We start from the raw sequence: 14170 nt of genomic DNA, 5'->3' as shown, positions 1-14170 counted from the left end.
CAGTTGGTGTTTCACCATTCGTCCACCTATGATCTATTTATGTCCCCTCACCTTCACTATATGGCTAATTGTTTAACAGGTGTACTGCTTTATGGATGAATCCCAAGATTTTATTTTGAGAACCAGTCAGATTCCTTCATACAAACTGTTGGTAGCTGCATATACTGTATCCCTCATGAGCCACTGCACTAGAAATTCAGTGTGTTTATCCAGTTGCCCCACCACTGTTTCAGATCTTGTACTCTATGGGTACTGAGTATTCTAGAATCCATTCTTTCAGTACTGAGCTATACCTCCAGTACTCAGGTGAGGTTACGTGAACTGTAATTGCCACTTCCTTTTGTAAAAGAATCATTAAGAGCTTACCCCAGTGTTACAGGACTAATCTTAATGATTTAGTGAATAAAACAACATCCTGTGCTAACAAAACCAATGACGTTTTTCATGTAATTTACTGCTGCAGTTATAACTTTGGAGGTGTTAGCCACAGATGGTGTTCTAAGTCTGCTCAGACTGTCATAATCATCCTCTTACCCCTTACAATGACCTGTAAAGTGCTGGAAGAAAGAAACTTACAGCATCAAAAAATCAATGTAGGTCACAGTCAGGATTCTGATCATTTAACTGGCTTGTTATTAGGGTATTTGGAGAGTACACCACCAGGGACGATATTCAAGCAGCGTCTGTTTTATCTACTCCCCCCCCAATCTGATAAATAAACTCTACATATATTTTTCTCTCCTTAGTTGTTGGGTAAAACAGTAAGCAAAATTACCTTTATCTGTATTTTTTCTCCCCTTAGCTGTTGTTGAGCAAAATAGTAGGCTTAATTACTGTGAGATGTAGTTTTTCTCCTTATAGCTGTTGCTATTAAACAGTAAACAAAATTTCCTGTAGCTGTATTTTTCTTCACTTAGTTGTTGTTGGGCAAAACATTAAGCTTAATTACCTAGAGTTGTAGATTTTCTCCTTATAGCTGTTGCTAGTGTAAAATATTAAGAAAAATTACCCTATAGCTGTTTTGTGATTGCTGCAGTATGTTACAATTTCCCCAGAGTGTTGTTTACAAATAAATAAAAACTACCTGCTTTAAAACTAAAAATTACCAAAGGACTAGAGTTCCTTTAACTTCCTACCTATCTTCAACTCAGACCATTTTGTTGATTGGCTCACTCATTCCCTGTAAGAAGCGGTTCTCACCTGACCAATGAGGTAATCCTTTCGTCCTCCCCCTAAGGTACCTAGTTACTTTACTTAAACCTGGTGAAGATCAGGTGCCATTTAAAAAAATAAATAAACCAGACCCTGCTCATCTCATAGCTGGTCCTGTGTGCTCCCCATGTAAGTATCCTTGCTATTTTCTCAGTGGTTTTTAATTGTATGCTACTTAAATGCAGGATTTAGAATATTAACAGCATTTTACATCTGTTGTTCTTTCATATTTCCAATTTTTATTGACATAAGGGGCAATGATACATATCTGTGTATATTGACTCTATACCAGCTGTTAATCATGCTTATTAGCAGGCCTTCTCTGAAACGCTGCTGTTATAACTTGCTATACTACTAAAACAACTAAGCAGCAGTTTTAGTAATTACCTCTAAGGCTAGGTTTTATGTTTATAATATACAAGTCCTTTAAGATACTTAACACTGTTTTACCTGTTTAAAGAGTGTTGTGTTGTTCACATGCTTACCCTAACCAAACTGGAATGCTATAAGCATCCTACAGGACTGAGTTATAGATTTTAAACTGAATCTATATGCTTAAATTCACTTTATTTTTCTGTAAGGTTTTTCTCTTTGATTGTTCCTTTATGTTACACTGACAGCGTTTCCATAACTATAATGTATTGTACCATAGCTGCTATAAGAATTGCATATTAAGTTTCCTAATTGTATCTGTATGCATATCTCCCTATTTTACTGCATGTCTTGGTTGTTATGTTTACTTAAATACTGCTGGAGGTTACATAAGTATAATGTATTATGCCATACCTGCCACAAGAGATGCTTAGAGTAAGTGAGGAGAGTTTTTTTGTTTAAATAGTGCTTTACTAGTATAGGTATCAGCAAACATATTAATTCCATACCTTTTCTTTACAGTAAACTAACTCTAGCAACTATTCCTGAAAATATCTAATATTTCAGCTGTAATTTTTTTAACTGTTCTCAGTGAACTCTCAAGTGACCGGGAACTGTAAAGTGCTGGAAGAAAGAAACTTGCAGCATCAAAAAATCAATGTAGGTCACGGTCGGGACTCTGATTATTTAACTGACTTGTTATCAGGCTATTTGGAGAGCATGTCACCAGGGACGATGTTCAAGCAGCATCTGTTTTATCTACCCCCCACCCCCAAATCTGATAAATAAACTCTATGTGTATATTTCTCTCCTTAGTTGTTGTTTGGAAAAATAGTAAACTTAATTACCTAGAGTTGTAGTTTTTCTCCTTATAGCTGATGCTAGAGTAAAATATTTAAAAAACTAACCTATAGCTGTTTTGGGTCTATATTAAATCATCGAATGCTTAGAAAAGCGAACAATGATTTATCGACCCCATGTAAGTGAAAGCTTACAAACTCAAACACTTAAAACAGCAATTTTTTTCCAAGGGAAAAAAAATCGCTGTTCCAAAAAAAATTAAAAAAAAAAAAAAAAATACACTTAAAACATAACATAAAGTGGCGGGCATCGGCCCCCACCCCCCCAATTTGGTGGTCTGTGTCCCCCACACCCCCCCTACTTAAATATACCAACTCTGAGATCGCACTACAGTGATGAAAACGCCAAAGTAATGGGCTCAGCCAAGTGATTTCTTTCCCAGGGAAAGAATTCGCTTTTATGCCACTTCGTCATTTTGCCTTTTCGTCTTTTCAAGTTTGACCAAGACTCATTCGAAAGAATGCGTCTTCGGTCATCTAATAGGAACCCGCTGTTTTGTGATTACTGCAGTATGTTACAATTTCCCCAGAGTGTTGCTTACAAATAAATAAAAACTACTTGCTTTAAAACTAAAAATTACAAGGGACTAGATTTCCTTTAACTTCCTACCTATCTTCAACTCAGACCATTTTGTTGATTGTTTTTTCCTGGTCCGAAGCACACTGACTGGTTCTACTTGCTCCATTTGCCTGAGCGAATACCCTACCCCCTTTTACCACCCACCCCCACTATGCCTACACTTATTTCCAAATAGCCACTTCCCCTAAATAAAGGGATCCATTCGCAACAAAGAAAAATCCATCTTTATATCATTCCAATTATCCTAATATCATATAATATCATACTAACTCCCATATATCAGACTCCTCTTACTTAACTATCTGCTACTTACGTGTTTTAATGTAATAAGTCATAACCACACAAAATAATAGTTTTAAATCCTCCACATATCAAAACTCAGTGAAAACTAACATTTATTTCTACCCACCCATAACATTATTACTTTAACTTAGACAGATCAGAAACATGAATAGTAAGCAATATGATAACTTTATACTCATCAATCCTGCTATTTCTATTACAGTTCATATAACCTATTATCATGCAGAACTTAACGCACAATCTATGTACACTAACCCCTTCCCAGACCTACTACAATTAAAGCATACAAATTTAATAATAGCACGAACTATCTATAATCCCACAAACATAAACTATGTACCATTTACCTTACTCACACAACAATTTTATCCTAATGTTAGATAGAAATACAATAAGTGTATACCAAAATACTTAAAATGTATAGTTCACATTGCATCACAGCTCATATGTAGTGGTGATAGTCACTCCAATCCTGGCCTCCAAACCAATCCAACCCTTCTAGCTCTTCACACCCCATTTCAGCCCCAACAACTATTAACTCTGCCCAGAAAAGGTACTGACTTACTACTACTTAATATAAATCTCAGAAGTGTCATGAACAAAATTTAAGATTTGCATGCCACCCTTACTCTATATACTCCAGATATAGCCCTTATAACAGAAACCTGGCTAAAACCAGACATCACTAGCAATGAAATACTTCCCCCAGGATACAATATACATAGGCTAGATAGACAACAGAAAAGAGGTGGTGGTATTGTCTTTCTATACAAAAGCAACCTCAGTTTAGAAACTTTAGACTTAACCATCCCAAATTTTAAGAACACCAAAATACTGTTTACTAAACTGACAATTAATCCAAAGAAACATCTGAACATAGTGGGAGACTACATCCCAAATGGGAACAATCTGACTATTCTAGAACACATCCTAAATTAGACAGTAACATCTATCCCTCAGGAAACAATTATAATGGGTGACTTTAATGTGGACTGGCTCTTGTATAGCTATTAAAATCCCACTGACCACATTAGCCTACAAAGTTTCTCACAAGCAATCCAAATTTGTAGTGGAGTAGACAAAACATCAAATAAACATTCAGTCCTAGTCTGGATCCTTACAAACAGGCCTAATGTTTCCCTGCACTCTGGCTGTCTCCCAGACAGCCTCCATGACCATATTCCAACATGCAATCTCCAACACCGAATAAATCCACAAAAACTTACCACCTACCACCAAATCTGAGATAAGAAAAAATGTATTCCCCAGGACTTGATAACTAGTTAAAAAAATGTGACTGGGTACAACTCAAAAATCTCCCTTTAGATACTGCAGTTGAATACCTGAACTCAGCCTTCCTCAATATCCTAAACATCTTGCCCCCACTCCAAAGAACAATAAGGATAAAATCCAATTATGCCCCCTGGCTAACCAAACAAACAAGATCTCTGTTAAAAACTATAGATAAGGCCTGGGGGAAATGGCTCAACAACAAAACTACAACTAACAAAGAAACATATCTAGAACCACAAAATAAATCTAAAAAATGTATTAGACAAGACAAAATAAATTACTATAACAGTATCCAATCAAAAAGTCAAAGAAACCTACAAAAATTCTGGGCTGCCATCAAAAAATCCTACAGCCAGGACAAACTAGTACACCCTCCCCAACACTCAACAATACTAAATACAGCAGAGCCTCACAATTTAACAGATACTTCACTGAATCCATACTAGCCTTCACAAATAATTGCTCTTCCCCTACCCAGACTCACATAGTACCCATGCTTGATCCCAATAACTTCTCTTTCCAACCTGTCCCAATAAACACCATAGTTAAATATCTCAAAAGGCTTAAACCTACTACACTTGCTGCCGACTATCTACCTGCTGAATATCTAAACATTGCTGCTAAAGCAATATCCTGTCCAGTATCCATATTAATAACCTGATAAATTTCAGAACAGCAAGTCCCTAAAATCTGGAAAGTATCATATATCATCCTTCTACATAAAGGTGGAAACTTGACATAATTATCAAATTACCGGCCAATAGTTATACTATCACCATTATTTAAAATACTTGAGAGGGGCAGTCATTCACAAATCTTAAACTATCTAATAACCAACAATCTTCTATCTAACACTCAGATGGTTTCTGTCCTAATCATAGTACCATCACTGCCCTTGTTAACTTTACTAACATTATTAACCACCATCTAAATGAAGGCAATTTAGTTTCCTCCATTTTTCTTGATCTGTCTAAAGCATTTGATACTGTCTCTCATTCTAAACTCTTAACTACATTCTCAGAACTTACACTTAGCCATTCTGCACTTACTTGGTTCCAGCAATAGCTAACTGGTCACCAGCAATCTGTAAAATGGCACCAAAATCTCTCTTACTACTGCCTGTAACCTTGAGAGTGCCACAGGGATCTATTCTGGGTGCTCTCCTTTTTATTATCTTTACTAAAAATCTTCATACTGCCACCCCACTCGCCTCCTTAGTTCAATATGTGGATGATTCCACCCTGATCTGTACCTCCCAAATGCTACAAAAACTCAAAAAAATCACCCAGCAATCATTCAATATGGTGGAATCTTGGCTAAACAATACACAACTTACAATTAACCCTAACAAAATAAAACTCATGTTCTTCTATCCAACTAGAGCTGCAACCCCCCGCCCACCATTTAATGTATCATCATCAAACCATACAATTATTTCTCTGGTTTCCCCGACAAAATTACTTGGAGTGGTCATTGACCATAATATGAAATTCGACATACACATAACACAGACAATCAAAAAGTTCACATAAAACTAGGAACCTAATACAGAAATTGTCACTTTCTAAACAAATCTTTAAAGGCCACTATAGCAAGAACCCATCGTATCTGTGTGCTATTATACGCCTCACAAATTCTCATAAATATTAAGAAATCTGACCTAACAAAACTCGAAAATTGCTATGATAAAAATCCAAAGTTTGCTACAGAATCACATTTCAAATCCCATCATTGTTTGGTTTTAAAACAACTATTCTGTCTCGAACTACCAAATCTACTTGCTTAAAATCAACTCACCTTCACCCATTGAATACTAAATCAGCCAGAAAAAACACCATGCCTTCAAAATCTACTAATAACACTTCTCCAATAACAGGGTATTGTGTTCCACTAACAAATAATTCTTAAATATATCCAAAGCTAGCAATACAGCTGGAGTTTCACTTTACTCAAACTGCATTGCCAAGACTTGGAATTCCCTGGCATTAAATATCAGCACAACTACTAACACTTCCAACTTTAAAAAACGTCTCAAATCACACCTATCTGAACCCTGGACCTGCTCTTCCATAAACCCTGGTTAGGAAATAGATGTCTTAAGGCAGCGAAAAGAACACAACCAGTTATTTTTTGTATTTGAATAGTATACCCTACTAAGCATGTGTATACTTAACCTGCTTGTTTTTTTACCTTCAATCACAGTACTGGTATTCTTTGTATTCCTACCTAGACTATATAATTGTATTAGTGAAATGCATAACATGTATTATTCATTTTGTGCGTGTATCTGAGATTGAACCAACATTTGTATCTATACATTGTATATGTATTGTACTGTTATTTATAAATGTGGAGCTTTTCTCCCCGGGCCTCCACTGAAAAAGAACATTTTGCCCAGTTGGACATTCTTGGTAAACAAATGTAAAATAAAAAATAAATAAAATAATTATGTTGCCCGCCTTTTGGGCATCTCCATGTGGCAGTATAATGTTCGGCATACAAAAGGCCATCTTCTTTTCTTTCTTTTCTCCACTACAGATTCACAGACTGAGATAGGCTAGGATATGTTTAGCGTTGCTAGAGACACAGTATTTATTATTGATAGGCCCATCAACCTCATTAACTTATTTGAAGAAGGGGTACAGATAGTATGTATAGTCAGGAGAGAAAGAGCAGCAAATCAAAAAAGAGGGAGGGGACAAAGCTAGATCTATGTCCCAGTCCTATGCATCCCAATTGTAAACAGGACGAGGGTGAGAAACCTGGACTGCAGCAGTGACTACACTCAAACGTCTACAAGTATGACAAGTTCAGACAACTATACTGTGATCTTTGTGTGAGTCACTGTTGCAGTCATAACCCCCCCATCAGATGTTTTTCAGCTTACTTACTTCTAGCAGTAATAGGACAATAAATCACATTCTTCAAAGTGTATTCTACAACTTGCTGCATTAACCCTGCCCCATACATTGAATATAGAATAGTCTTTCTCCCGAGTAAGACAGGTCCTGGAACATGCTAAACATGGCCTTGATTATTAAAGTACTTAGACACTGCTCACTGATTATTATCCTTATCCATGGTGCAGCAATGTCTAGTGGTTATAATCTCTAGTGCCATTTGTTTGCCTTCAGGTTAACCTGCTGTACTTTAGAACCTTACCGCATTTTCTGCATCTCTTAGTTTACCATCTTCTGCCCTACCTTTTAACCTTCACTGTTTCTACTTAACAATGTATAACTTGCTATCGTGAATCTAGAAATGGTTCTCCTAATACTACAAATCAGTAAAATCAATAGAAAAAAAAAATATTGGTTCCGCACAACTTGTTACTCATATGCAGGCAATAATTCCCAAACACTCATACAGCCAGCATGCACTCAAAATCCCTTCCTAGCATCAACATTTTTCGTGCATACCTGTATAATTTTCAGTAGGATGTATTTTAAGTATGCATCCATCCCACCAACTGAATTAGTTTAATTTCTGTTGTGAAATGTGAACTTGAGCTTTTTTTTTTGTATACTAAAGGTAAGGACCTAAATGGTTTCTGCAAATGAAAGAAAGTTATATTAACAGAAATATATTCTTCAAACAGGCTACTGAATAGAAAGCTTGAAGAGTTATTGGATGAAGTTCAGAATAATAAAGGCTGCTTCCCAGGTACACATTCACTTACTTTTAAGTAGTATGTTAAATCCCTGAGTTTGTTTACCGGTTTTATGGTGAGAATTATATAGCATCTTCAGAGTGATTATTTTATTCTTAAGTAGTTAAAAATTATACAACTAGACTAAAACATCACACAAGTCCTGATAAAGGTTGAGATTTAGAAAGGGCTACTGCCAGCTTTAAATCCTAACACAGTAGTTTTTCTGCTGTTGGTAGCCCTTTCCAAACCGTAGACAGGCCCATTATAGTGATGTTATATGGTCTCTAGAATCAACTTAGTGGGTTGTCTCCATGTCAATGCTAAATGCTAATGAGGCTATTATAAATGAGCATGGCTAGCCATGTTAGTGAACACAGCTGAAATGTTGCATTCCCTCATTGTAGCCATCTCAGTGAGTTGTCTTCATAGCCATTTTAACTGCGAATGAGGAAGTTAGCACAGCTGGCCATGCTAATGAACACAGCCAAAATGCTGCATTCTCCCACTGTAGTTAACTCAGTGGGCTATCTTCATGGCTGAGCTAATTGAAACTGATAGCGAGGCTACATAAATTAACACGGCTGACCATGTTAATGAACATAGCTGAAATGTTGCTCTTCCTGATTGTAGTCAACTGGGGAGACCATGTAAAAGAAGATCAGCTAAGTGTCTGTGGAGATGGTAGTGGTGGGAATGTGAGAGACAGTGTGTGTGTGTGTTTGTGTGTGGGGCAATGTATGTGCATGTTTGTAGTGGTATGTGTGGTCTCTAGTGCAGTGTGTGTGTGTGTGTGTGTGTGTGTGTGTGTGTGTGTGTGTGTGTGTGTGTGTGTGTGTGTGTGTGTGTGTGTGTGTGTGTGTGTGTCTGTCTCTGTGTGTGTGTGTGTGTGTGTGTGTGTGTGTGTGTGTGTGTGTGTGTGTGTGTGCGCGCATGTGTGTAAATGTCTGAATGTGTGTGTGCATAAATGTCTGGATATGTGTGTGTGTGTGTGTGTGTGTGTGTGTGTGTGTGTTTGGGAGGGTGGCTGCCATACCTCTAAACTCCTCAAGACTGAAAAGCAAAACTTGTACTATTTGGGTGGGTGGACCCTAGACATCAAGGATACCCTTTAAATAATACTCTAATTCATGTAAAGAGCAATGGGTTTGGATTACAAAATATTTTCTGAATGATAAGGAGTATGAATCTTTAATGTCTGTCATTACTGAATGACTGTAATCGTCCATGATTTACAAGGCACAGAGCAATTATAAGAGGCAAAATCCAAGAAGGTCTATAAAATCAGGAACAGTTGCAAGGTATGGAGATAAGTGTGTGTGTGTGTGTGTGTGTGTGTGTGTGTGTGTGTGTGTGTGTGTGCGTGTGTCTATCTGTCTGTATGTATGCATTTGTGTAGGAGAGTGAAAACGGGGGGTGTTACCTGTGCCAGTGTGATGCATAGTGGGGATTTCTGTTGTAAATTGCTGATTAGCACTACCGATACTGTAAAGTGATGATTAGCACTAGTGATACTGTAAAGTGATGATTAACACTAGCGATAACACTAGATTAGCATACGACTTAGGCAATAATGACCTCTTTCCTTCCTTAGTGTGCTTAATCATGTCTCTGAATCAATTTTCCCAGAGCTATGTTTGCCGCCCCTGTTGGCCATAGCATTTACATAAGCACATGGAAAGTTTCTTAAATTCCAGCCAAGATGTGTATAATTCACTTTATTCAAAATTATTTTGCACTGTTGCACTCAGAAGCCTTCATTTCACATCCCATTCTCTCCTTTTTCAAGAGGTCATACTGCCTGATTACTCATATCTAGTGTGTTTTGCTCAAAAGGGTAATGTCTGAAAGCAGAAGTGCTAATGGCTATAAGAAATTTATGCAAATTAGCCAACAACCTCTTTGCCCATGGTAGCTTACTGCAGTTTATAATGAAGGTGAATAAAATGTATCTATATTTTACTTTAAATTTTAAATGAAATTTTTATGTGAAGCATTCTGTTTACCTGAAAAGTTCTCCTGAGTTGATCTAGTAAATCTGATACAGTGGATGCTGTGTACAGTGTTATCAGCAAGTGTGCAGTGACAGATCTGGACATACGCCTTAGCTAGACTCCACTTAAGTTCTAACAGAGTAATCATACCAAACAAATCAAACTCCAAGGAGAAAGTATGTAATGCATTTCACTAAATGTGTCCTGTCTTTAATATTCTGCCAGTGTATGTGTAGAAGCTCTCACAAATTACTGCAGAATAGTCACTGCAAATAAAGGAAATAAAGCAATCTGCAGACTGCCTTGTTATGATCTGTGCCCACTGTCAGAATCCAACCATTCAACATAGCTGCAGAAAGCTCCTCTTCCAATTGAATTAAAGTTTAATGTCCATGTGCTCAGGATTACGTAGAGAGTGAAAGTGAAAGATTAAGATATCAGTACGGAGTGCCGAATATTATGTTTGATTCTGGTAATGTTGTTTATAGGCATGGCATTAAAAATTAATGGGCCTTTTTGGTGATGTAGACTGATTTTAGAAGAACCACATTCGTTTAGTAAATCAGTTTACCCATCATTGCCATGCTTAATACAGTGCCTTCAGGATTATTAAAGACCTGGAGATGTTGCTTAGGATGTCTTTCCAGTTTTCTGAAAGTTGGATGTTATCTGGCATCTATTCCTCACTAGTCACATTAAAATGTCAGGCTCTCCTTTGTTCAGACATCACCACTACTTAATATCTATAATCTGTAGCTTTAGGGAAATATGGGACATTTATCAGATGTATGTAATTGATGATTGATTGATTCTATTTCTCTTGACTTCTGAGGAATTAGTATCCTGCCTTGTGTCTGGATAGTTACCTCTTTGGAGCTTTGGACTAGATAACCATCAGTGGTTTATAGGTCAGTCCAGAAAAGATGTTTGGCAATTCATCCAAAATACTTCCCAGCCATCCTAACCAATAACAGTCCTGGACTATTTTGGAATACTCATGGTCTGCTATCCTAGTTACACTATTGAACAAAGACGGTGCTCTCCTCCCTGCCCCCAAATACCACCCACCCCCAGTGATGCTAAACTTATAGTGATTTCACCATGCCCCTCTATTTTAACCAATCAACAACCTGTGAATTAATAACACTGCCCATTTCCTAGCCTTCTTATTTTATCGTTTACTTAAACGCAATACCAAAAAGTAGCCTTTTCCCAACTATTTTCTGCTTAAACGCAATAGCCCTTTCTCACTTATTTTCTACTTAACGTATTACCAGAAAGCAGCTCTAGCAGTCACAATGATTGCTCCTAAAATATTCCCACTATTCTCTCTACTACTACTGCTCTTTATTCCCTACCACCTCATCTCCTATGAACACTATCTAGAATTCCAATACCCCAAATTCCAAACCTCCACCACTCTAGCATTTCATAAATTCGAGCACTTCATAACTACCCTCTCTCTTAATTCCTTATCCTCCAAATATTATCAATCTAGTAGATCCAGTTACATTAGCCCAAAAAACAGACACCATCAAAAACTTATAAATAAAATCCTGAAACTCACAATCAGCTTAAAAAATACCCTTATGAGGGATGGTGACATCCACCCCAACCCTGGCCAGTTCACATCTGTTGACCCAAGCTCCCTGACTAGCAATTCAAACATCGTTATACAGTTAAATAGGCTCCCAAATTCATTTCTGGCCTACCATCTTAACATCAGTAGCCTAAATAACAAGATCCATAACCTGCACATGCTCCTAGCTGTTCACTCCCCAGACATTCTCTGCCTCACTGAAACCTGGTTAAAACCAGCAACTAAAGACAGTGAAGTAACAGCCCTGGGGTATAACATTCTTAGACTGGACCGGACTGGACCTCAAGGAACGGTGGTAGGGTAGCTGTGCTATATAAGTCCACCCTAACAGTAACTAATGACACCCAGCAACCACCCCAGGTTAACAACTCAGAAATTCTCATCACCAAATTACAAATAAATAAAAATAAATGTAGATATATTGTCTGCATTTATATACACCCTGGTAAAAATGTCAATACCCTAGAAAGCATCCTACACTGGTTATCCTGCATCTATCCCCAGGAAACCATAGTCTTAGGTGACTTTAACATTGATTGGAACACCTGTTCCTCTGAATCTCCTACTACCCATATAAACCTTCATGGGTTTACACAGACCATTTCAACCCCCACTAGGTTCAGTAAAAACAAAGACAAAGAAAGTATCCTAGATGGGATACGTATCAATGGCCATCCCCAAATGTACAAGCTAGGGACACTACACAATGATCTAAGTGATCACTGCCTTACCTATATTATTAGGCTCAAAGCTGACAATCCCCATCAGCCCACCTATAAAACAATAAGAAACAATAAGAACTTTAACCTTGGCAACTTCCAAAAAGAACTCAAAGCTTACAATTGGTCAGTGCTGAAACAACTTCCACTAGAAGAGGCAGTGGATTACTTTAACACTAAATTCCAGACTATCTTTAATTCACATGCTCCCACCTGTACCATCTGAGCCAAAACAAAAACTGCACCGTGGCTATCAAAAGATAAAAAATCTAAAATCACACGCAGAAATAAGGCCTGGGCCACTTGGCATGTTACTAAAGCCCCACTAGATCAAGTCAGATACCGACAATTAAGTAACAACACTAAAAAATCTATCATTCTAGACAAAAAAAATGTACTCCCTCCTGCAACAGAAACACCAAAACAAACCTCAAAAGCTCTGGGCCGGAATAAATAACCTTCTCCACCCAGGTCATACCACCACTCCTACCCCATCAGCTGCCCTTGACAAATCTCCAGTAGAAATCGCAAACTCCTTCAATAGCTTCTTTACAGGGACTATCCAGTCCCTAGCTACCAATCTCATTCCCACCTGCTCAAACTCCAGTGCTACTACACCCAACCCAGACCTACCCAATACTCAACTCTCCTTTAGTTTTCAACCTGTCCCTACTCCCCTAATCCTAGCCCTAATCAAAAAACTAAAACCTACTACTTTAGCTACTGACTTCCTCCCTGCCGAATATCTGCAAAAAGCTGCGGACGCCATAGCACTCCCTATCTCTATCCTGATTAATAAATCCATTTCCGAGGGAACCATCCCGTCAATATGGAAAATATCACATGTAATACCTCTCCATAAAGGAGGCAGTTCCACAGAACTGTCTAACTTTAGACTTATAGCTATTTTGTCACCACTAGCTAAAATCATGGAAAAATGTGTCCATAAACAACCTATGCACTATCTTATTCAAAACAAACTGCTGTCTGACTCTCAGCACGGCTTTAGGCCATTCCACAGCAACACCTTGGCTCACCTATCTTTCTCTAATGTCATTAACATTAATTGTAATAACAACAAACTACCCTCAGCACTCTTTCTTGATCTTTCAAAGGCCTTCGACATGGTCAGTCATCAGCTACTTCTCAATACCCTGAAAGCCATCTGCTTAGACCATCATTCTTTACAATGGTTTCAGTTCTACCTACTCAGTCAACAGCAGGCTGTCCTATGGCAAGATAAGCTGTCAACCCATCTGCCTATCACCCTAGGAGTCCCACAGGGCTCCATACTAGGTCCCCTTCTTTTTTCAGTCATTATTAACAATCTTCACACCACCATCCTAAATGCAACCTGCATCCAATATGCAGATGATTCAACCTTGATATGTTCTGCCCCCTCCCCAACAAACCTGCTGTCCCTAACCCAGAATACCTTCAACACCATCAAAAACGGGCTAGCCAATCGCCGATTGCTCCTGAATCCTAACAAAACCAAGCTGCTACTTTTCTTCCCTACCCGTAGGTCCTCTCCTCCATTCTTCACCATAAAATCTAACAACGACACCATCATCTCCCCAGATGACCA

The sequence above is a fragment of the Protopterus annectens genome, chromosome 4.part1 (assembly GCF_019279795.1).
Source record: "Protopterus annectens isolate FY-2018-M chromosome 4.part1, PAN1.0, whole genome shotgun sequence".
In the NCBI taxonomy this organism is placed as follows: domain Eukaryota; kingdom Metazoa; phylum Chordata; order Ceratodontiformes; family Protopteridae; genus Protopterus; species Protopterus annectens.
This window is presented reverse-complemented; position numbering follows the sequence as displayed.